Below are 24,160 nucleotides of genomic sequence, written 5' to 3'. Positions count from 1 at the left end.
CAAGGCCAGCTGGACTGTGATTGAAAAAGCATGGGATAAAACCGGACTCTCTGAACATGGCCAACAATGAGGGCTGATGAGAAGCCAAGGACAATGGCACAGGGTTTTGATCCTACTTCATGTTCTGGCTTTGTGGGAGACTAGCCAGTTTGGATGTTCACCTTCTTAGACATGGACGGAAGGGGGAGGACTTTGGACTTTCCACAGGGCAGGGAACCCTGACTGCTCTTTGTACTGGAGAGGTATGGGGAGAGGATTGGGGGGAGGGGGAGAATGATGGGAGGATGGGGAGAAGGGTTGGAGGAGGGGGAGGGAAATGGGAGGCTGGGAGGAGTCGGAAACTTGTTTTTTTTCCTTTTCTCAAAAAAAAAAAACAAAAACAAAAAGGTGAACCTCCCAAAAAACTCTCATCAGGAAAGAATTACAGTTATAATATTTCTATTTACTTTATCTTTTATCATAGCTAAGAAAATCTTTATCATTATACATTCTTCAACTCCATCAAAGTCTCCAGAAAGATATACTATTACCTAAGTAAAGAGAAAGTACTTTGTAAGGAACTTCTAAAAGTTTAGAATTGACAAAGACATCTTGCTACCTGGACAGCCAAACAAAGTTCTTTTTTAACATTGGAGCATCTATCCTCAGCCTACAGGCTCATAGTGTCCAGTAGACTTTTCCACGAAGCAGGAAATTTTTTTTAAAAAAAAGTCTGTCTATATTGGCAGTTTGCCCGTCACTCTCTTTTGTATCCTGCAAAATATCTCACAGACTCTTTATTGAAATAAGAACTCCAAAGAATCATCTCACTCTACATAAGTTCAGCACTTTTTGTGCGTCTGAATGTCCAGTTTATGCAGTCAGGCAAGAGGAATTTTTTGCCCAAATGAAGAACAAACTCCACAAGGAGGCTCTTTGATGCTTATCTTCCTTTTGAAATAATTGGTGCTGCCAGGAGCAGACATGTCTCACTGTTATAAAAAAAAAAAACTTAAGATCTTAAACATTTTAAATGCCATATTCTGTAGTTCTCTGAAAGTTTTGAAGAATACTTATCTAACTGAAATATATCTCTATACATCTAGAAAATCTAACATAACTATAAGCATGACTATTATAGATGATTATCTATTAACCTGTATTTCTTAATTATACATTACATTTTTAAAATGAACTACACAATCACAACACCTTAATTAAGAGCAGAAATATACATGTAACAAGTTTGACTTTAAATTTGTATCAAGAAACCAAGATCTATACCAATGTAAACTACTTATATCTATATCATAGCCCCTTTTAAATGTAAAAGAACATTTATAAACAATATTTAGGAATATGGGCATAATTCTGTTCATACTACTTCCTATGTTTCGGGGCACTGATAATCAGGTCTTAAAGTTATATCCTCTGTGTTTTTTTCTCATTCAGCAGTTGGGCGGAGTATTAATTTGAGGGTGTTCATTGCAAACTTTCAGCAGATGTGGTCTATCAAACCACACCTGTCTGGAAGTACTCCACTGGTTCTCATTCTCTGTTGTGGGAGGTCCTTCTGCTCCTCCAGCCAATAGCCGCTGAGATACCAGCCCATTGGGGTGTGGTCTCTCTCTCTTTAAAAAAGTGGCCACTTCCCTCCTCACTCTCTCTTACTTCCTGCTTCACTTCTGGCTACTAGACTCCCTTCCTGATTGCGCAGAGGGCTGTTGTCTGGGACGGTGATCTGTAAGTTTTTTCCCCTTTAAATAAATAACCATTCTATTAATCATAATTCCAAACTGATGTGGGATTGTTTGTGATTTACGCCTTCACCTTCATCTGGCGCCCCACGTTGGGTGCCACTCTGTAGTGAGTAGCAGCGGGATGCATCCTGCCACCCGGCCGCCCACATGGCTAGCTTATGCCCCGAAATCGTTACACAGAAACTGTATTCTTTTAAACACTGCTGTTCCCATTAGTTCCAGCCTTTTATTGGGTAGCTCTTACATATTGATCTAACCCATTTCTAATAATCTGTGTTGCCCATGAGGTGGCTAACCAAGGAAGATCTTAACCTGCTTCTGTCTGGAGTGGGAGAATCATGGCGACTCTCTGACTCGGCTTCTTTCTCCCAACATTCTGCTCTGTCTACTGCATGTATCTAATTTTCTGTCCTACCAGAGGCCAAGCAGTTTCTTTATTACTTAACCAATGAAACTAAAGATATATACAAGACCCACCTCCATCAATCCTCTGTCAAAACAAAAGAAGATCCTCTTTTCCAAAGCAACTTATTCTTAGACCCAAATTCTGAACTCAAGATACCATTATAATACTTATGCTGGTTTAGCTTAGCAGCCCATACAATGAAATATCTCTCTGTACTTAGCTCCTTCACAGCCAAAAAAAAAAATCACAGTAATATACATAATCCAGACAATCTGTGAATTTTTCATTTTTCCATCTATTGCTTTTTAATACTTATTTTATTATCTTTACTCCTTTAATCTATGACTGTCTGTACTTGAACATTGATTTTTCAAGTAGTTTTAAAATTCTTTTAACAAAGTAAAAATTTACTTGTATATCCATTTTGTATGCCTACAAGTGAAAGTTATCTGCAGAAGTGGTTACGAGTGAATGAAGATTAATTGAAAGCCCTGATTTAGATTACTATGAAGCTGTTTGATAAATCTGTAGTTGGCCACCAAGATTGCTCTATGGGTAATGGTGCCTCTCATGTAAGCCTCATGACCTGAGTTTTATCTTAAGAATCAAAGATGGAAAGAGAGACTAAATCTACAGACTCTATGCTCTTTTCAGTTGTTCTCTACAGAAGCAGTATGGAATAGGCATGCCCAATTTAATTAAACATGCACACATACACATACCAAAGAGAGAGAGACAGAGAGACAGAGAGAGAAATGAAATTTTAAAAAGTTGAACCTATACTTCCAGTTATTTGGGACATTGAAATAGAGTGATTTGAGTTTTAAAACAGTCTAGTTAAAATAAGAAGAGTTTGTATTAAAAAAAACAAATATGGATACACAGAAGAAAAAATAAGAATATGTATAAGTACATACTTCTATACATACTTACAAATGATTTTATTTTAGAAAGAGCAAAATAAGAAGTATAGTACATAATGAATAGGTTTGTGTGTTTATGTACCAATATACATATATACACAGAATACACACACTTCCACATACACATACACACACATTGCATTTTATAGTTAACTGAACATTATGGATGTTTATATAAAGAAATAAGGATTAACATGAATGTGAAAAATAATTATATTTAAAAATAAAACCAAACTATTATCAGTGAAATATAAAATAATATATGAAACTAAATTATGTAACATTGAGACACAATTATATAATACATTAAGCCATATTATATAACATCAAGACAAAATTACTTTAAAAAATAGGGGTAGGGAATCTAGGGTCTACACTATCCTTACTGTAGCACTCAGTTGAATGGAATTTGGTCTTTAAATTAACTGTTCCAACTATTCTAAACTCATTCTCTAAAAAAATACCAAAAATTAGAGGTTATAGAAGTTGAACACATTTATTTTGCTCTCTTTCAAATTGCTTTTATTGAACTATGCATTGATGTCATGCACTTTTAATGTTTTAAAGATTGGACATCCAATATAGTGGTATTATATGTAAGGCATCTAATGTATGGATATTGCACAAAGTGACCATATGAAATGGTACAAAGTGACAAACCCCATAAAGACTTTCATCAGACTTCAGTGACAGCAGTTACATTTCCCTGAGAAACTTTCAAATATTCTCATTTTAATCATGAAATCTTCTCTATTAACTCTGTTTACATGACCACCTAAAAGGAAATATATTTATTTACCTTTTACAACTATACAAACTTTTGTTATGCAATTGCCTTCAAGTCCATCTCCAAGTATATTTTCTCTTTTATTCTTTATATACCGTTGCCCCATACTTTTATAACTTTTAGTACATTCATCTCAATTAGCAGTCTCAAATTAAGGTGTTTCTCATCCCAACAATGTTACACAGACATTATATAGGAAGGGAAAAAGGAAATCAGTACATTAGAACCATTGGAAACAATCTATGCACTGAACTCTGTTCTTTCATTTCTCATTCTATACTTTGTAGTTAATATCCAGGAATATTTGGATCTTACTGTTAATCATGTAGTATCATATATTCTGTAGGTAATTGTTGTACTTTGAGGGATAATACTATTCGCATATCCAAATATGATTTTTATAAATTGAGATGTAGTATGTCTGTCTTGAGTGTAAAGAGAATTAGTGAAAGTTTTGTTACATTTATACTTGTCTTCTTTAAGAAAAAGCAAAAGCAAATGTTCTAAGAAAACAAAATGCTCTTCTTTTAGATTTTTCCATATTTAAACTTTGGATGATTATGTTGTTTGGAGCCAGACTTCCATATCAGAGAAAGGAGATTTGTTATGTAAAAATATTTTTGAATGGAAATGGGTATGTTTATCTTCATATCTCATAATATTATTCTATGATACTGTTGTATACCATTTAAACACAATGAATATTATATATATAACATATCTTATCTGTATTATGTTTTATAATAGATATGATATTTAATATAATATAAGATGACTTATTTTAATATCAACTACCCTTTTGAACTCTTACTTTTTACTAGGCATATTCCAATTTGTTACTCATGCTAATATTAGATGGCATATAATATGATGATGGTAATTTTTTTATGTCGATCTACATATCAAAATCATGTTTTTATTTGGGGAAACATTTGTACAATTCTTGAGGTTATGAACTGAGGCTTTAGAACCATGTTCTATACCTTTGTATTCTTCTGTTTCTTTATGACCAAAAATTGGACAAATTTCTAAAATAAACACCAGCAGCAAATTCAATAAATTTGGGCAGTCTTATCATATAAAGGCTAGGAGAACAGTTAATTCTAGGTTAAAATTCTGTCACAGTTCCAACATTGGCTGGTATAATCTTGTCTAAATGACTTATTAAGTACTAGTTTCATCACTATCAAAGTGTGCATAGATATCTGTTTCATAGAAATTTTTGAAGTAATAAATTATGTACGACAACTGTACTGATGAACTTCTTTGGTACAGAGTATACCTAAAGATGACTCATAATATTGCTGAGCTTCCCTCTTTGGATATCAAGGGAAAGAAACACTAAAATGGTCATAGGAAATCAATTTTATCTTCATCTATTAACCTATGTGATATATACTATGAGATCTTCAAATTCAATTTTTGAGATTGTATTGAATTATCCTCTCCCCTGCTAATTTATTATATATAACCCTGCTTCTCAAGTATTTATTCAAATTCATGGCCTCTTTTTATATTAATTGTATCCACATGCACATATATCTTTATATATTCCTAAATTTTGTTACCTACTCACTCAATATTATGTTACAGGTATATATGTTTTCAGGACTAACCACTTAGTATTGTACAATTAGTTGATGTACTCTTCCTTTGAGAACACTATTTTTACTCTCAATAATATTTAGTTAGCTGTAGTTATTTTTGTAAGACTGAAGCCTCATTGTCTATCCCCTGTCCACTTTGGCATATTTATTGTTGTCCATCTTGTTCAGTCATTTAGGGCAGTCGTGTCATCTTGGACAGTCATGCTGGCGAGACTTTATGGGTGTAGATCTAGACATTCATAAGAAACACAATTTTACAGCAAGCTCTATGATCCTTTAGGTCTTAAAATCTTTCTGACCCCTCTTTTGCAATGTTCCCTAAGCCCAAGGTATAGGAATATTTTTGTAGGCTTTTCGATTGTAACTGGATTCTACAACTCAGAATTTTAATTAGATATGCTGTTCCTCAACGATGTCCATTTGCTGTCAAGGTAAGTTCACTTGAGAGGGAGTGAGATCTACATTTATCTGTCATTATAAAGACAAAATGTATAGATTTTGTTAGGTTTTATGCATGCTTAATAAATTTGTGGTTGTAGATTTTTCTCCAGAAACTATGATTTCATTAGCACTTATTAGTTTCCAGTACCAGACACAATTTGCCTTTTGTCAAGTGGGGTTTAAGTCCAGTTGGAGAACAATTTGGTAAACATTTAGGTATGCATGCCACTACTTCAACCTTAGGATTAATGTGCCATAAATATCATAGCTGAGCAAGGCAGTTGGTTGTGTACTTCCCTTGAATGTTGCATGCTGCCTTCAACAAAATGGAGATGGTGACAGAGGATGAAAACAGCAAAAATACTTTGCAACACTACAGAACACCTACAGTGCATTGACTGAATATTTTGCCAACTATGTGTTCATCTCTCTAGCCATCTACTTTAACCTAGGGACTTTGATACACACTGACACAATTTAATAAGTGAGCAGTTACTTGTTTGGAAAATTCAGTTTGCTAAAGTAGGAAGCACAAGAAATAATTTTAACTTGGTAAAAACTGTCTTAGAATTCAGCAGAAACACAAAGGATGGACTGATTAGTTTGGAGAGACATAGTAAGAAAATATTAAATAGAAATGTTTAAGGTGAACCTGTCACTGAAAAGGGATAAATCTGAGGGGAATACATATCTGGAGGTAAAGAAGATTGTGAGTACAAAAATTGGAAAAATGAATGAAAATCATAAACAAGTAGGATATTATAAATATATGAGTAGGGTTGATAAACCAACCAAATTATTGTGAACATGTCTGAAAAAAGGAGCACACTAGAGTCCCCTTTAAATATAAAACACTGATATCATGGACTTAATAGTTTTTCATACATTACCTATGTTTAAGCTTTTATCTTATCCTTTTATTCCTTTCTATTTTGCTTTTCTCATAACATTTCCATTAGATTTATTAATTTTTCAACTTTTCATAACTGAGGAGAAACCTGTGTATAAAATAGTTATTTATTGAGGGAAAAGACAAAACAAACTATTGGGGATAGAGCAAAACCTATGATTACATTTTTTACTTTTTCCAAGTTTGTTCCATCTAATCATAGAGACCTTATCATACATGAGTCAAACTTTAGTAAGACGATGTGTGATATAAATGGAAAGCAGAGACAGGAATATCTGAAGGTGCTATGCTATTGATTTTTTTCAATGAGGGAAAGGATGAATGAGTCAATGAGTGAAAGATTTCTAGATATTGGAAAAGAACAGAATTCTCCTTAAATCTTCTTGGAATGAATATAGCTTGACAAGCATCTTGAATTTAGGAATGCTTAGGTCCTATTTCTTACCTATAGAACTGCAAGGTAATAGATTTAAATCATTACAGCCAGAAAATTTGCAGTAATGCACTGCAACAGTTAAAAAAAAAGAAACTGATAATAGTAGTATTTGGTGACATTAAATGTGTCTGCAAAATGTCAGAAAACAGATTGTACAGTGGACTTTTTCCTTGAAGGCTGAAATTTTGGAGAATTGTGACAGATAATGCATGATTGTTACTTCAACACTCTAGGAGATCGTCAGAGTTTTGAGGCTGGTCTGATCAACAAAGCAAGTTCTAGGCTTCCAAAGACTTCAGAGGAAGACTCTACATCTAAACAGCAACAATAGCAATCAGTTGTGGAAGCAAGAATTCTAAAATATTCAAGCATCAACTGTTCATAAATGATAGCCTCCTTTTCTTTTCTGAGAGGTAAGTATACCACACCACACATAGATACCACTTTAGATTGCACAAATGCTTCTTCTTAGCCTTTTACATTTATATTCCCTTGACAGGAAAGAAACAAAATTGTTTAAGTAATGGATCAATGCATTTTGGACTATGTAAACCTCTTTCCATTGCCCTCTAACTCGACAAGCAAAGTAGTCTCATTTCCATAGTGCCAATTCTTTCCAGGCAGATGAAGTTATTGCAGCTCTACTTTATAGAGAAGGCAACAGGAGAGATAGGTTCTGTGAAGTTCAAGATCCTCTGGGCAGAGTTTATAATAAATCTAGGAAGACATCAGACTTTAAGGAGTCTAAAGAGCAACATGTCAAAAAATTTGATTCAATACAGGAAAAAAAAACCCTACATGTCTTACTGCTGAGTGGGCACTCTAGCTAAAGTTACATTCCACTATAAAAAGCTTTTACATAATATATTAACGTGTTTAGACCACTAGAAGTGCTGCCACAGGCCTTCATATCTGGTGACCTCTAAAAGTAGTAGTAAGGGTAATAAATGTTGCATTCAGCTTGTAAAAAGTAATAGATCTGAGTTGCTAATGAATACTAACTTTTATAGCATCACCCAAAAGATTTGTATTTTGATAAACTAAATGTTTATCTTTTGTGACTGTTTCATTAGAAAAGAAAAATACTAAATGTTTACAAGCAAAAGCTTAGGGGTACAGTATTTTGTTCTGTTGCCTGGAAGCAACATTAAGTCCACATGGAAAGTAATCTGCAATAATCGAGACTAATACGTTAGTGTTCCCTCTGTAAATTAAAATCCTTTAGTGACATCTTGGCCTTCAGGATACTGTCTAAATGACTTAGCAGGACATATACAGTTCTCCTTTATCTAATTACTGTTTAGTGGTGCAGGCACAGAAAGAAGCAGAAATATAGGTGAAAATGGACAGCTAGATGTCTCTCTTTTCTGACCTTGAATAAAGGAAAGTCTGTGTGTTTGCTCCTTGATGCATCTATCAAACTAATATTTCCCACTTTCATGTTGCTAGGGTTTATTCATATATCTTGGTAGATTCTTTTCCAGAAATATGCATATTTATATACTTCTTTTTGAAAAAATTCTATAGTATGAACTCTTTGATATCGTATTAATGGATAGACTATTAAGATCCCCTCTCAAACAATGTACAGTTTAGATACTGATGCTATAAGTGACATAATCCATGAGAATCTCCAAGTCCAAATCTTCCTCCCTATTGAACAGTGTATGTTAATGCACAGATTAGAATCTTCTATCAGCAATTATTCTGCAACATTACAATTTAATTTTGTTTTGGTGAATTATTGTTGTATTCTACTTTTCTCTTATAAACTAACATCAAATCAACTCATTTATTCAAACATACATTGTTCAAATACCAATAATTTTATGCTTATTCATAGGTAGCTACTTAAGTACAATTTTGACTCCAGAAACTGGATAAACAATGTTGATGCAATGATATGATGGCCTTAATGGAATCATAAGGGTATAATGGGGATCTGAGAAACATTTATAAGCTTGTTAGTAAGAAAACAATCCTTCTGCTTTTACAGAAGCAACTGTACTGATGAAAATGGGTTTTCTGTTTCAAAGAAACTGCTAAAATACTGTAACAATTTAGAAAGGAATTTCTTGATAGATTGTGGATTTTTGTCATTGTAAAATGATGATTATGATATGTATACAAAGTTATACCCTTGTCTCCTATAGGTTCTTAAAATTTTCAGTTATGACCACATTTAAAACTCATTGGTAATGTAGTACATATTCTATTACTTCTATTTTGAGGTTGTGTAAATTTTATAAATCATAAACTTGATATCTTTTGAAGCTGTAATTAAAAATCAAACATATAAATTGAGGGAGATAGTTTGGTGGATAAGAATACTTGCTATGCAAGAATGGGGATCCATTTGGAGATCAAAAGTCCCTTTCTCAGAAGTTGCCTAAGACCACCAGTAAGCACAGGTATACAATGTAATTCATAGCAGTTCAAAACCAGTTATGAAATCGTAATAAAAATAACTTTATGGTTAGTGTCACCACAATATAAACTGTATTAAAGTGTCCCACCCAGCATTAGAAAGATTGAGAACTATTTTTCTAGAGGCAATAGTCCTAGATCTCCATTCTTATTCATTTGCTTGACTGCAGAGTGAAAACTGAGACTTCATTTACTCATATGTAAAATGGGAATAGCAATAAATTTCCTTCATAGGACTCTAAAGAGTATCAAATGGAATATGTACAACGCTATACTTATTAGTTTAGGTGGAGTTATCTGGGAAGAATACTCTACTTGAGAATATGCTTCCATCAGAATGTTTTAGGGTAAATCTTTAGGATATTTGTTTACTGATTCATATGTGAAAACGCCCAAGTCATTATGAGTAGAGCCACCCATTGGCCACTGGTCTTAAATTGAATAAAAAAGCAAGATGAACAAGCCATGTTGAGAAAGTAACTAAGCACCATTACTCCATGGTTTCTGTTTTAGTTGCTATCTTGACTAATGGAAATGGTTTCATGCCTGGACAGGTGGCACTGTATAAAAATGAGGAGTGTAAGAATGTGGCCCTAGTTTTAATTCCTTTATTCAAGTTCCTGCCTCAAATTTCTGCTCTGACTTCTCAGTTACAGACTGTGACCAGAGAATTTTAAGATAAAATGAATACTTTCCTTCACAAGTTTCATTTACTTATGATGTTGTGTCATAGCATTAGAAAAAAAGCTAAGAACAATACAGTTTGACTTATACTGGCACAAATTAGTCACTCAATAAATAATAACAATTACTTTCTAATTAAAGTAATTAGACATCTCCACTTTGTTTTTAATTTTTAATTTATTTGTATTTATTTGTGGCATGATTTCACTCTATATATAGCCTCTCTGGCCTAAAATGCTTTATATAGACCACTTTCGCAATCAAAAATCATAGAGATCTGTCTGCTTGTGTATTCTCTGTTGCATAAAGGCATCCAAACCATGTCTGCATGTGTGGTGGTTTGAATAAAAATAACCCCTATAGGCTCAAGTATTTTAATGGTAGGTCACTAATGAGTTGAAGTGTTTGGGGAGGATAAGTTATTGTTGTCATGTTGGAGTAGGCATGGCCTTGTTAGAAGAAGTGTGTCACTGTGTGGGCTTTCAGGTTTCAAAAGTTAACACTACACCCAGTTTTGCTCTCTGCTGGTGTATTGTGGATCAGATAAGAGCTCCTAGTTACCTTTCAGTGCTATGTCTGTCTGCCTGTCATCGGGCTCTACGTGATGCTCATGAACCAACCCTCTGAAAGTGTAATCAGCTTACAATTAAATGCCTCCTCTTATAAATTGTTTCGTTCATAGTTTCTCCTCACACAAACAGAACAGTAACTAAGACAACACAGTGTTTTTGCTTGTTAGTTTTGGTGATTTATTTTGTTTTACAATTATAACTCATGACTTACTCTTTGTCTTTTAAAGCTTTTCATTACTTACACTCTTTGCACAGTATGCTGTTTAATAATGACAGTCTTATAAATTAAATATAAGAGTTTGTGCAAGGCTAGGCAAGCATTCTACCATTGAATTATGCCCTCTGATCTTTTACATCCTGTTTTAAGGTAGCGTCTCTAAGTATCCAATTATGAACTTAAATGCATTCTGTAGCCCAAATAGTTCTTGAAATGTGATCATTCTGCCTCAGCTTTAAAGAAGCTTGAAATATAGTTCTATGCCAGAAGGCCTAGTTTATAATATTTTCATTAATGATATTATATATTTTGACAAAATTCACCCCTTTATTACTCCCTCAATGCTTTGCTGTCTTATTTTGAGCCCCAGGGAAATAAAATAAGTACAAAAATACTTTTTAAGAGAAAATTATGCCATCTGCATCAACTTAATATTTTGCTGAGATGCCTGATATTCCTTATTCTTGGTTGATAAAGGTAAGATACAAACAGAGCAATTGCTATTCTGAAAATAAAAGATAGAAGATAACATTAGTCCTGACTCCAATTCTATAGTAGCAATACGATGTATTAGATACAATTGAAAACACACTTATCTCAGCTTCATATTACTCTCAGCATATGAATAAAAGTTTTGTCACAAAAGAGCTTTTATTCCATTATTTTATTTTGTTTTAAGGCAGTGTCTAATGTATTATTTTCTGTAATGTGTTCTGAATAATAATTATCAGTGGAAATCATAAAGAACAACAGCATTATAGGGCTGTATGAAATTGTTAAAGGAACAAGTCAACTTAATAAAAAAGAAAAAATGTACCTGCTAACTTAGATAGGAATTTAATAATAAAATCTACAATGATACAATGTATATATGATGTTTATCTTTGATACTCTTGAGATAGAAACACATCTCTATGTATTTAAGTGTGAAAGTAGCAATAATTTCTTCAATTTATATGTCTTGCCCATCCTTATTTTATACTCATAATCTATCAAGCAATATATCAGAATAACTTAGAGGGAAGCAAAAATCAAATCACCGTTACTTCAAGATTTCATCATTAACTGCCCCAGCATTGTCTGTGTATGCTTCATGGCTCACAAAATAAAAGAGTTTGTTGAGAATGATATTACATGAAGCATCGGTTTGTGTTATTAAGTAATTGGTTAACTTGTAGAGAATCACTAAAACATATTACATTTCTTCTTACGGTCTAGTCAAGGATAACTCTTACACTGCTTCTATAACAAATTCAAGGAGTTAGGAATATTTCTGCTATCCTTTATTTTTGGAAATAAAGGACATTGAGCTCATAATTCGCGATCCTAGAGAAGCTAAATAAGAAGGTGAATCCAAAGACAAACATATAGGCATCCTCCTGAATATTAACCTTCATCAGGCAATGAAAGGAGACAGAGACAGAGACCCACATTGGAGCACCGGACAGAAATTTCAAGGTCCAAATCAGATCCAGAAGGAGAGGGAGCACGAACAAGGAACTCAGGACTGCGAGGGGTACACCCACACACTGAGACAATGGGGATGTTTTATTGGGAACTCACCAAGGCCAGCTGGCCTGGGTCTGAAAAAGCATGGGATAAAACCGGACTTGCTGAACATAGTAGACAATGAGGACTACTGTGAACTCAAGAACAATGGCAATGGGTTTTTGATCCTACTGCATGTACTGGCTTTGGGGGAGCCTAGGCAGGTTGGATGCTCACCTTACTAAACCTGGATGGAGGTGGGTGGTCCTTGGACTTCCCACAGGTCAGGGAACCCTGATTGCTCTTCGAGCTGATGAGGGAGGGGGACTTGATTGGGGGAGGGGGAGGGAAATGGGAGGCGGTGGCGGGGAGGAGGCAGAAATCCTTAATAAATAAATAAAATTAATAAAAAAAAGGAATACTTCTGCTGTATTATGTGCCCCTTTGGAGTGAATAATCAGGCTACACTGTTTCTGGTTAATTTACTGAGAACCATTTCTTTCATGGGACTTTGTTGTCTATTGAGTCATCACATAGTAATCAAGGAGCAGATGTTTTAATGTCAGAATCTCTTCTTTTCATATGCAACCATGTGTTGTGACCACATTGGCTTCTTGATTACAGCTTCATGAGTTAGCCTGATCAATTAGACATTCTTTAAGAGACACTGAGAAATATATTTTGGAGTTTGTAGAAATAGAAATCACTGAGCAATTAAAAAAAGTCTTTTTTTTTCCTTCTGATTGTTTCTAATTCCCTATATATTTGTTTTAGATAAAAAACTTAAATTATCCATTTTGAAATATAGTTTCTTTGTTGTTATGTAAGTGTACTTAGGAATGATATATCTAAATGATTAGAAAGGATATCATATATCAAACAAGAAAGATATGTGATCATTTTTATAAATACACATTATATCTTATAATACCATCATAGGACAAAGTTACTACATCCATTTGTAGGTAATAAAATTAATATTATATGGATGCTAGCAAAGTACTATGTTTTCAAAAATTAAACATAATTTCCTTTCCTTTTATTTTACTGCCAGTATAAAAAAGTTATAACCAATTTTAAAAACAAAATAATTCAGCATTGATATATGTAGTTGACATCAATATTTATATATACATGGAGAAGTACACTCACTAAATATAAAAGGCAAATTAAATGTAATAGTAGATACCATATAAGAAGAGTGTAATTTGGTTTTAGAGTTGCTTAAAAAAAGTCTTCATTATGAAAAATAAAAAGAGTGTAGTAATTTTCAAGTTATTATGAAATATGCAGGAAAGATTCAAATAAAAAATCAAAATCTTCACCTTTGTAAGATATTGTACCTATTCAATTCTTAATAAATATAGCTATTTGAAAAGCATTGCTTTAATATTTTTTTCACATATAAAACTGTTCGTGGTATTAGGGTATCATCACATTTTTCTTCTTTTGTATATGGAATATTCATGATGGCATTTATCTCATCAATGTCACCTGACTGAAATTAATGCCAAGAAAATATATTCTGGTTTCTCCACATCATATATTGAAATTTTTTCCACTTTAATACTGTAACAGAAATTTGGTTCATCTGCACATAGATATTTCTTCACACAGTTATATGAAGCACATATTGCTTGTTTGCTTGTTTTATCTATAACATTCCATGAAACTTTCACTCTCTACAAATGTCAAAATCCAGATATTTGTTAAACATGTAAGAAATTTAAATTAAATACTAAAGTAGAAATGGAGAGTCACAGATGTTTGACAAATCAATTTTTTTTCTGATTAAAACTGTTGCATATTTAACATCCACATATATATCTGTCTTTCACTCATGATTAATGCTATTGGATAACACCAGTGCTATCAATTTTAAGAGTATATTCATAAAATATCTAATGCAAATAAAAGGAACAAGGTTTTTGTCATAATAATATATTGTATTGAATCTTGACTATTGCCATTAGTGATAGATTCTAAAAAGTAAACTAATATATTTACCAACCTTAGTTTATGTCTTGCTAATTATTGCATCTTCAGCTCCCAATACAAGCAGTTTATTCTATGATGTAGGTTACTAATGCCTGATAAATGTCCACATCTAACCACAAATATAATGTATATTTGATTAATAAGTATTAAGAAAATATTTTAATGAACCCAGAAAAATCAAAAATAAGTATTTTAGGACAAGCATATGTATAGTAAATCTTACTCTTGTGTCTTATAATATATATCAAGCCCAATGTATGCTTCAGAAAGAGTGTTTTTGGACTGCGAAGTGAACTAAAATCAAAGAACTCACAAATAATTGTGTCAAATTATTCTAGAAAACAGTTTTAGAATTGGCATTGTCATGCCAAATACTGTATTCTGAAATTAGTCCATTACTTTTTTTTTTATCAAAAATGAAAGAAAAAAAGAAAAGTTTTCTTTGTGCTTCCTATTTACATGATATATGTGTGTGTATGCATGTGTATGCATGTGTGTGTGTGGTATGTTTGTGTTCTTGTGGCCTGATGTCTACTTTCAGATGATTTCAATCACATACTGATATGTCTATTGGTACCAGTTTTTTACTTAAAAATGTGATATCCCTGTGTTTTCTAGTGACAGAAAGAGGGTAGATATGCATAAGAAAGGAGGTGTGGAGTAACACAGAGGAAGAGAGGGAGAGAAACAATAATAAAAATTTATATTTCTCTTCATGTCAAATCTAAATCTTAATTAATTTGGACTTAGTCACTTAAAAATCTTTAAAAATTGGATGCAACAAATTGAAGTCCATTTCACATTTCATATATTACACATTTATGCTAATAAGAAAATTATCAGAATCATCAAATTGTTTTAAACATTTCCAGATATCACTTTCTATAAATCACTAACATAGCCATTATGAGTCATTAAAGTTTCACTTACTATCATCATATTTTATACTATATATTATTGGTTTGTAAACCTTATGTATTTCTTCAAATTTCCCAAAATTTTTGGAGACTTCTCCTATCTTAAATAGAATTTTTAGCTTACTGGATTGTCTTGTATTCATTTCCTTGAACATTAACTAATATAACGGAGAAGTTACTCTGCGTTGTTTTCTCCCTCTTCAGTTCTGAAAGTATTAAAAATCTTCAGCTTGTTAAGACTTACATTAGAGATGTCAAAGTTACCAATACTCTATATTATTTAGTTCTAAACAAACTGCTACACTATAAGAACTATAGCCAGTACAAGAAAATAGAAGAATCAACATCCTAAGGGAATTTTCACATTTCCCAAAAAATTCTATGTTTTCCCATGTTGTCATGTATTATTTAAAAAGTGTTTCTACAGTTGAGGATATCTTTTCTCTTCAAAATCACTCGAAACTGTGGGGAAGAAACTCTACAGAAGGGTTAGTTACATTTTTATCTTAGTTGAGCCATGTATGGGTAAGGGAAGAAAATTTGAAGCATATGTTCAAAATTTTTCCTTGTAGTAAATATAAGCAAATATGATTTATATTTCCCAATGGTGAGGCTGGAAAAAGAGACATGTCTTTGCCATAAACTTTTAATTTGCTTATAAATAAATTATCAAAATTTGCCTATTTTCTTTTTAACTAATAGGCTCTGTATAATGGCTAAATGGCAATGGTAATATGGTTTCCTTATTTTATCACTTTTTCAATGCTATTGACTATACATTTCAGATTAGTGTTTTTGTTACTTACACTGAATGCAAAACCAGGTGATATTGTAACTATTTGCTGATGATTCACAAAGATTTTCATTTTACTTTTAATTAAGAAAACCTGAGACTCAATTAAAATATCTTAACTTTAAAAATATTTCAGCAGTGGATAACTTCCTTATATATGAACAAATACAATAATTGTGTATGCTATGACATCATTTCAAATGAGTGTTTCCAAACCACAGAATGTAGTGTAAAATAAATCAGGAAAGTAATTTTACTGATATGGTAAACCAATATACAAATTTCAGATTATACAAATAAAACCAATAGCTCAACAACAACAAGACACATAATTAATAAATGTAAAGGTCTGGGTGAATGGCTCAGGAGTTTTGAACATTTGTTGTTCTTCCAGAGGACATAAGTTCAGTTCCCACTACCTGGTTTATGAAATTCACAACTGCTTTAAGTATATCTCCTAGGAGTCCAAAACACTATTCTGGCTTCTCCACACACATGTCCCATACTCACACAGACACATAAACATCAAAATAAAAATTTTAAATTGAAAAAGGAGCTTGAATATACATATCTACCTAATAAGATATATAAATGTCCAGGAATCCCATGAAATGATTTAACATTAGCCATCAGTGAATAATAAATGTGAACAACAATGAGATACATATTCATTCCTGTTAGGATGTCTAATTTCAAAAAGTAAAGGAATTTGAAAAGAGTGATGGCTAGTTTTATGGCAACTTGATATCAGCTAGAGTCACTGGAGAGGCAAAAACCTCACTTGAGTAAATGCCTTGATAAAATTGAGCTACAAGCAGGCCTATATGGCATTTTCTTTATTAGTGACTGAAGTGGGAAGGCCAGCCCATTGTAAGTGGGACCATCCCTGGGCAGGTGATCCTGGTTTAATAAAAAAGCAGGCTGAGTAAGATCTGAGAGCCAGCCAGTAATCAGCAACCCCCACGGACTCTACATCAGTCCCTAATCCCAGATTACTGCTTTGTTTGATTTCTTGTCCAGACTTCCATCAGTAATGAATGGTAATATATAAGTGTAAGTGAAAAAAAAATCTTTCCTTCCCTTTGGTCAAAGTCTTTCATCATAGTAATAGGAACCGTAATATACAAGAATGTGGGAAATCTAAAATCATTACATGTTATTGTTAGGAATATAAAATAATTTAGTCACTATGAAAACCATGAGTTTGAAAGCATTGAAAAGAAATACTCAGTTATTTATACGATCGTGTTTATGGCAGCATATTTGCAATGGTCAAAAACTATGATTTTAACCATAGGTAGGTCACAGACAATTTGTTAAACCTCCATTTCCAAAAGTATTTACATTATGAATTATAACAGTATCAAACTTACAATTATAAAGTAGTAACAAAAATAATTTTATAGGGGCTGGAGAAATGGCTCAGAGGTTAAGAGCTTTGCCTGCTCTTTCAAAGGTCCTGAGTTCAATTCCCAGCAACCACATGGTGGCTCACAACCATCTGTAATGGGGCCTTATGCCCTCTTCTGGCCTGCAGGCATACACACAGACAGAATATTGTATACATAACAAATAAATAAATATTTTAAAAAATAATTTTATGTTTGGGGGTCCCCACAACATGAGGAACTCTACTAAGGAATCAAAGAATGAGGACATTTGAGAACTACCTCTGAAAAGGTATTAGAAACCTTATAACTGAGAAGTACTTGGATAAATAAAATGCAGTATACACATATGGTTATTTGAATAAGAATAATTACTGTAGGTTCATTTGTAAATGCTTTGTCACCAGAGAATAAGAATTCTTTAAAATGATTAGAAGGATTTGAAGGTGTGGCATTGTTGCAGGAATGTGTCACTAGGAGTAGGCTTTGAGATTTCAAAATCCCATTTCAGGCAGTCTTTTGCTATTACTGTTGTTTGTGGATAAGGACTTTGAAATCTCAGCTACTTCATTAGCACCATGACTGCCATGTATGCCGGCCACAATCTTCCTAAACATGATGATAACAAACTAAATATTTGAAATTTTAAGCAAATCCGTAATTAAATGTTTTCTCTTATAAGAGTTGCTGTATGCATAAAGTCTCTTCACAACAATAAAACAGTGATTAAGACAATACATAAAATATATTCTTATTCATTTATCAAAAACTTTCTTTACGACAACATGCAAAGGTATCCGCCAGTATAAATTGAAAAATACAGAAATTAGAATGTAATTGATAAATGGTAAACTGAGTAGAAATGATTTATTGCTTAATGATTACATAGTTCATTGTAGGAAAAAAGAACAAAGTTCAGAAGATTGGTGGAGGTAGTATTTATAGAATCATTTGAATGCCCTTGTCATAAATAAATGAAAGTAAACTAATTTAATGTTATATGTGCAAAATCCCACCTGGATGATTTTGAGACACAAATGAAAGCTATGAAAACCTCAAATTCATTTATGCATGGCTAAATAAAGCAAAATGGAACTATGTGTCTACTGCCTTAATAGAATGATGCAAATGAACTTTAAAGATTATAGAGCATGTGAACCTAGTAAGATTATCCAATCAATTATTAGTTCCAAACATGTAATTAAAAATCATACTGATTATTTTTCAAATAAGTTAATGACTTGGTTCAAGTTTTACATGACAATTTATGATATGGCATACATCATCTTTTCTTAACTAGGTCAGGATTTTTGTCTTAATTCCATGAGCATTAAGGGACATTATTGTGCATAACAATCCATCCTTTGGAAGTCAGGGACAGGAATAACTAAGAGTTCAACAAATTTTGGCTTCATAGTCATCCTTTGTTTGAAAACAAAACAAAGCAATCTTAATGTTTATTTTCTTCATTTTAGTTAAACACAGGGAGTCTTCAGAAAATACTCAAACATTACCTGTCATTGTAAAGTAAAAAACTGAACATGGAACATCATACAGATTTTAACATTATTGTGAATTACCCCAAATAATTTCTAATTGTATTTTAGTGTTCTCTTTTCAGTCATATATTCCAAGCTTAATTATAAGGATGATGCAGAAATGCTGCATTCAGGAGCTTAGAGTAAAAACATATTGTTTTAAATAAAAACATTTTCCACAAACATAGAAATTCCCACACAAACAAGTTCTGGTATTACTTTCAAATATAAATCTAGAAATGCTAAGTAGCTATGAAGGATAGGATTTATAGTTGATATTTTTAATTGCATACATATTTATATGTGTGTGTTTGTCACAGAGGGCACAAATACTCATTAAGAAAAAATTCATTGTAGCTGTTTTAAGGGCTACTTTCTTAAAAGAATAAAAAGCAAAACTAATAAATATTATAATAATGTTGAGAAACAATTTTAAATCTGTAGGTTTTTTTTTTTCTGATTGGTGTTGTAAAGACCACCAAAAGGCCAGTATGAGTACAGTGGAATCATTAAGAAGAGAGGTAGGAAATGCTTCTGAAAATAGGTCAGATCATACAGTACTTTGTAATTGTAGTATGTTCGTGGAGGTTTCTGTCCTGCTCAGTTCCCCAATAAAAACACAGAAAATATATTATTTAAAATACTCTTTGGCTAATAGTTTAAGCACATTTATAGCTAGCTCTTACATCTTAAATTAACCCATTTCTATTATTTTATACTTTATCATGAGACTCATGGCCTACTGGCAAAGTTCTAGCTAAAGCTTTTTTCTTTTTCTTCTGGTGACTACATGGAGTCTCACAGAATCTGCCTACAATCTCTCTACATCTCTGTTCAGATTTCCCACCTGGCTTTACTCTGTTAAGTCATTGGCCAAAACAGCTTTATTCATTACCAATTAAAGCAACATATATACAGAAGGACTTTCCACACCATTTCCCTTTTTTTTTATTTAAATAAAGAGAAAGTTTAACTTTAACATAGTAAAATTACATATAACAAAACAGGTATTAAGTAAGAATTATAGATACAATTTTAATATCTACTTTATCATTTATCATACCTAAGGAAAGCTAAAATTAAAATTATCTATTATTCCACTTTATCAAACACTCCAGAAGGTTATTTTAAGTAAACAGGAAGTATACCGTAAGTAACTTCTAAAACTCCAGAATTGACAAAGACATCTCACTTCCTTCACAGTCAATCAATGTTCTTACTGACATTACAGGCACCCATCTTCAGCCTACAAGCACATAGTAGCTGAAAGACTTTTACGTGAAGCCTAAAATTTCAAAGACAGTTTTATCTATATTGTCAGTTACATTCTTCTGTGTCCTGCAGAATGTCTTCTAGACACTTTCATGAAGCAGAAAACTCCTAAGGACTGTCTTATCTTTAGGCAAGTTCAGCAGTCATTTCTCTATGGATCCTGCATGTCTAGTTCATAGAGCATAACATGAAGCAGTTCAGGCAAGAGCAGTTTTTTTGCCCAAATAGCTAAACAACTCCATAATGATCCTCTTCAATGTCCATCTTTCTCTTGAAGTAGATTGGTGCTGCCTGGAATAGATGTGTCTCATTGTCATGAAAAGTCCTAAGTTTTAACAACATGTTAAATACCATATTTTATAGGTCTTTGAAAGGTTTGAAGATTATCTATATAACTGAAATATATCTTTATATATCTTAAAAACTTAACATGACTACAAATTTGACTATTATATGTGATCATATATTATCCTATATTTATTAATTATACATTAAATTTTTAAATAAGCTACACAAATACAATACTTTAATCAAGAGTAGAAGTATTCATATAATCAAATCGGCATACCAATGCTAAGTATTCATCTCTATAGCATATCCTCTTTTAAATGTAAACAAATATTTAATAATAATCACTTATTGAATTTGGGCATTGTTATCAAGACTACTTCCTGCTGATTGGTAATGCTGTTATTTAGGCCTGTCATGATGTACCTTTATGCTAGTTGCATCTCAGCTAGCAGTCCTGAAGCCATCATGAATGTTGAACCTCCTGAGCCATTGTCTCAGGGGTCTTGTTTGATAAAACCACATTAGTATGGAAAGAATCCACAGGTCTTCATTTTCTGTGGAAACAAAAGAACAAATTCTTTTTCAAAGCAACACATCCTTAAACCCAAATTTTGAAGTCAATATACCTTTAAAGTATATGTGTTAGTTTTCTTAACAGCCCATACAATGAAATATCTCTCTGCATTTAGCTCATTCACAGTCAAAAGATTCAAAGAAAACACAATAGTATGCATAATCTAGACTCTTTGTATACATTCCATCTTCACCTGGCTTACTTTCTTTACTCTATTATTTTTTCTACAAGTTTACTCTATTTAAAGACTGTTTCATTTTTTTAAAAATCCACTTACTTCTTTTTATAACTCTTTATACTCTTTTTCTTCTCTCTTCCAAGACTATCTACATTTTTAAACACACTGTGACTCATTTAGAAGTCTTTTCATCTGCATTTGTCTTTATTGTTTTTTTATAATTATTTTCTGACAAGGACAACTTCTTAATGTGCTCAGTGGTATGGCTTGGACTAAGGCTGCTTTGCCTTTTGGCTCTGCCCAGTCCAATACAGCAGAGGCATGTTCATCACCTCTGAAAGCCATGGGCACCCCTCTAGTTTCAGATATACAGCAGGTCTACGTCACTCTTATTTAAAATTTATTTTATTTTGGTATCCCTTGGAACCATTAAAATAAATATTTATGACAGATGGGAGTGTACCTCTAGTAGATGAGGTGGAGAAAACACACAAAAAATGGATTGTATCACTAGCACAGAAAAAAGTATCCTGGAGCTAATAATAATTCTTTAAAGCTGGATTACTTTGTAATATTAGTGTATAAATAATGGTGGCAAAAGAAAAAATATCATTTTTATTTCTCTTTATTACTTTCACATGGCATCAATTCCTTCTCTACAAAGTGATACTCCTTGCTCAATCAATAGTCAAAGTGATTCATTAATATGAGATTCTTAGACATTCACTAATCATGATGTAAATAGTAAATCCAACTTCTTACTGTTACTAGGACTTTTGTTAGAAATACAGAAGAAGTGGCCCTAAAAGTATGAAGTAAAGGAAAATTTTGTACACCATTGGCAGCACTATAGACAATAATGACTGTTATGGAAAATAAAAAAAATAGCAGGAGATATTTTATTCCTCATAATATGATTAAATAGAAAAACATTATTTTATTTTCAGGTCAAATTGTTAAGTATTTGTAGTAAATTGCACTGAAAAATTGATGGCTTTCATATAACTGAGTAATCAAGATAGATTTTTCCATATTTACTCCAAATTTGAGAGCATATTCATGCTTCTAATAAAGGCATGTCTCTGGTCAGAGGTCTTTGTAGATATTTGTTTTGTTTTTTTAATTATCAAATATAACTTGTCAAAGAATTACTTGGGGCTTAGCAAGTTATATTTCTATAAAATGCAGCTTGTCCATTTGAAAATCTAAAATTATTTCATTTATTATTGGTTTTTATGAAATCAAGAAGTAGTAAAAGATTGATTTCAAACACTGGTGCTATTTATTTCTGAGCCAGGATATTTTAAGGATGACAGCTAAATTAAATTGGAATGAGAATTGCTCACAACGATGAATTCTACTGTTCATTCACAGTAACAAGGAAAGAAAAAGAAAGTAATTTATCTTTAAAGGGAAAAATCAATAGACTGAAGGAATTATCAATTACTGAAGACAAAATCCTGAGAAAACTGATCAAGAATTTCAGTTTCATTATCATTTTAAACTTTGTGAGTCTTCTTCCTGGACTGTAGCTCAGAGATTCTTCAGAAAAGAGCTCTGTATTTTCCCATGTGTTTGATTCTACATCAACAGAGAAAACAGAGGTGTTCTTGTCTCACATTGAGCTATGCGCTGTAGCTCATCTTCCAATGATAATTCATTAATTTATTAATTTATTCTCCAATTCCTTCAAGCAATAAATATATTTATGTGCCATATGCATGTTTGTTTGGGTGATTGCCTACATGCACATGTGTGCACATACATGGAGAAAACTATTTGCTTTCTTTTTAGATAGGGACTCTTACTGACCTATAGCTCATCTGTAGACTAGACTAGCTGACAAAAAAAACCCAATACCATGATTCCTTATGGTTATCAGCCTTCTATGTTGAGATTTTAAGCATACCACCATTCCTGCCATATGCTTGCTCAGCAAGCACTATGCCAAGTGAAATATTAACACCAAGAAATACCTTTTCCATGAATATTATGGTTTAAACAACAGGATGGCAGGACATAAAACAAAGACATATTTAAGAACAAAAAAGAAGATAATGCCATCTAACATCAAACCACAATAACTTTATTCTGGGTATCACTGAATAAAAATACACAGAGCATCTATCTATAAATTGTCCCATCAAATATGCATAGTGTACAATCACTGTTAGACCAGAATCAGAGACCTTTTTTGACAATTCTTCCTCATTTTCCTGTAGTCTTTACTCTCTACCAACATGCAGGAAAATAATTTATAAATGTGAAGTGACTCAAAAGGACATTCCTTATCAGAGAGGGAATAATAATGCTAATAATGATAAATGTTATTTGCACTCTGGTTCATAACATAAGTATAAATGAAAAGATATTTTAATATAATTAATGGAGACAGAGCTCTATAACCCTATGAAGGTACTCGTCTTTCACTTTATCATGGCTTGTTTCACGGGGTATTCACGGTGAACTTTCAGCAGGTCTTGTTCCATTAAACCATATTAATCTGAAAGCAATCCAGAGGATCTCATCTTCTGAGGAAACAAAAGAATAACCTCTTTTCCAAAGCAATATATC

The sequence above is a fragment of the Microtus ochrogaster genome, chromosome X, assembly GCF_000317375.1.
Source record: "Microtus ochrogaster isolate Prairie Vole_2 chromosome X, MicOch1.0, whole genome shotgun sequence".
Classification (NCBI taxonomy): domain Eukaryota; kingdom Metazoa; phylum Chordata; class Mammalia; order Rodentia; family Cricetidae; genus Microtus; species Microtus ochrogaster.
Note: the sequence above shows the minus strand (reverse complement) of the source record.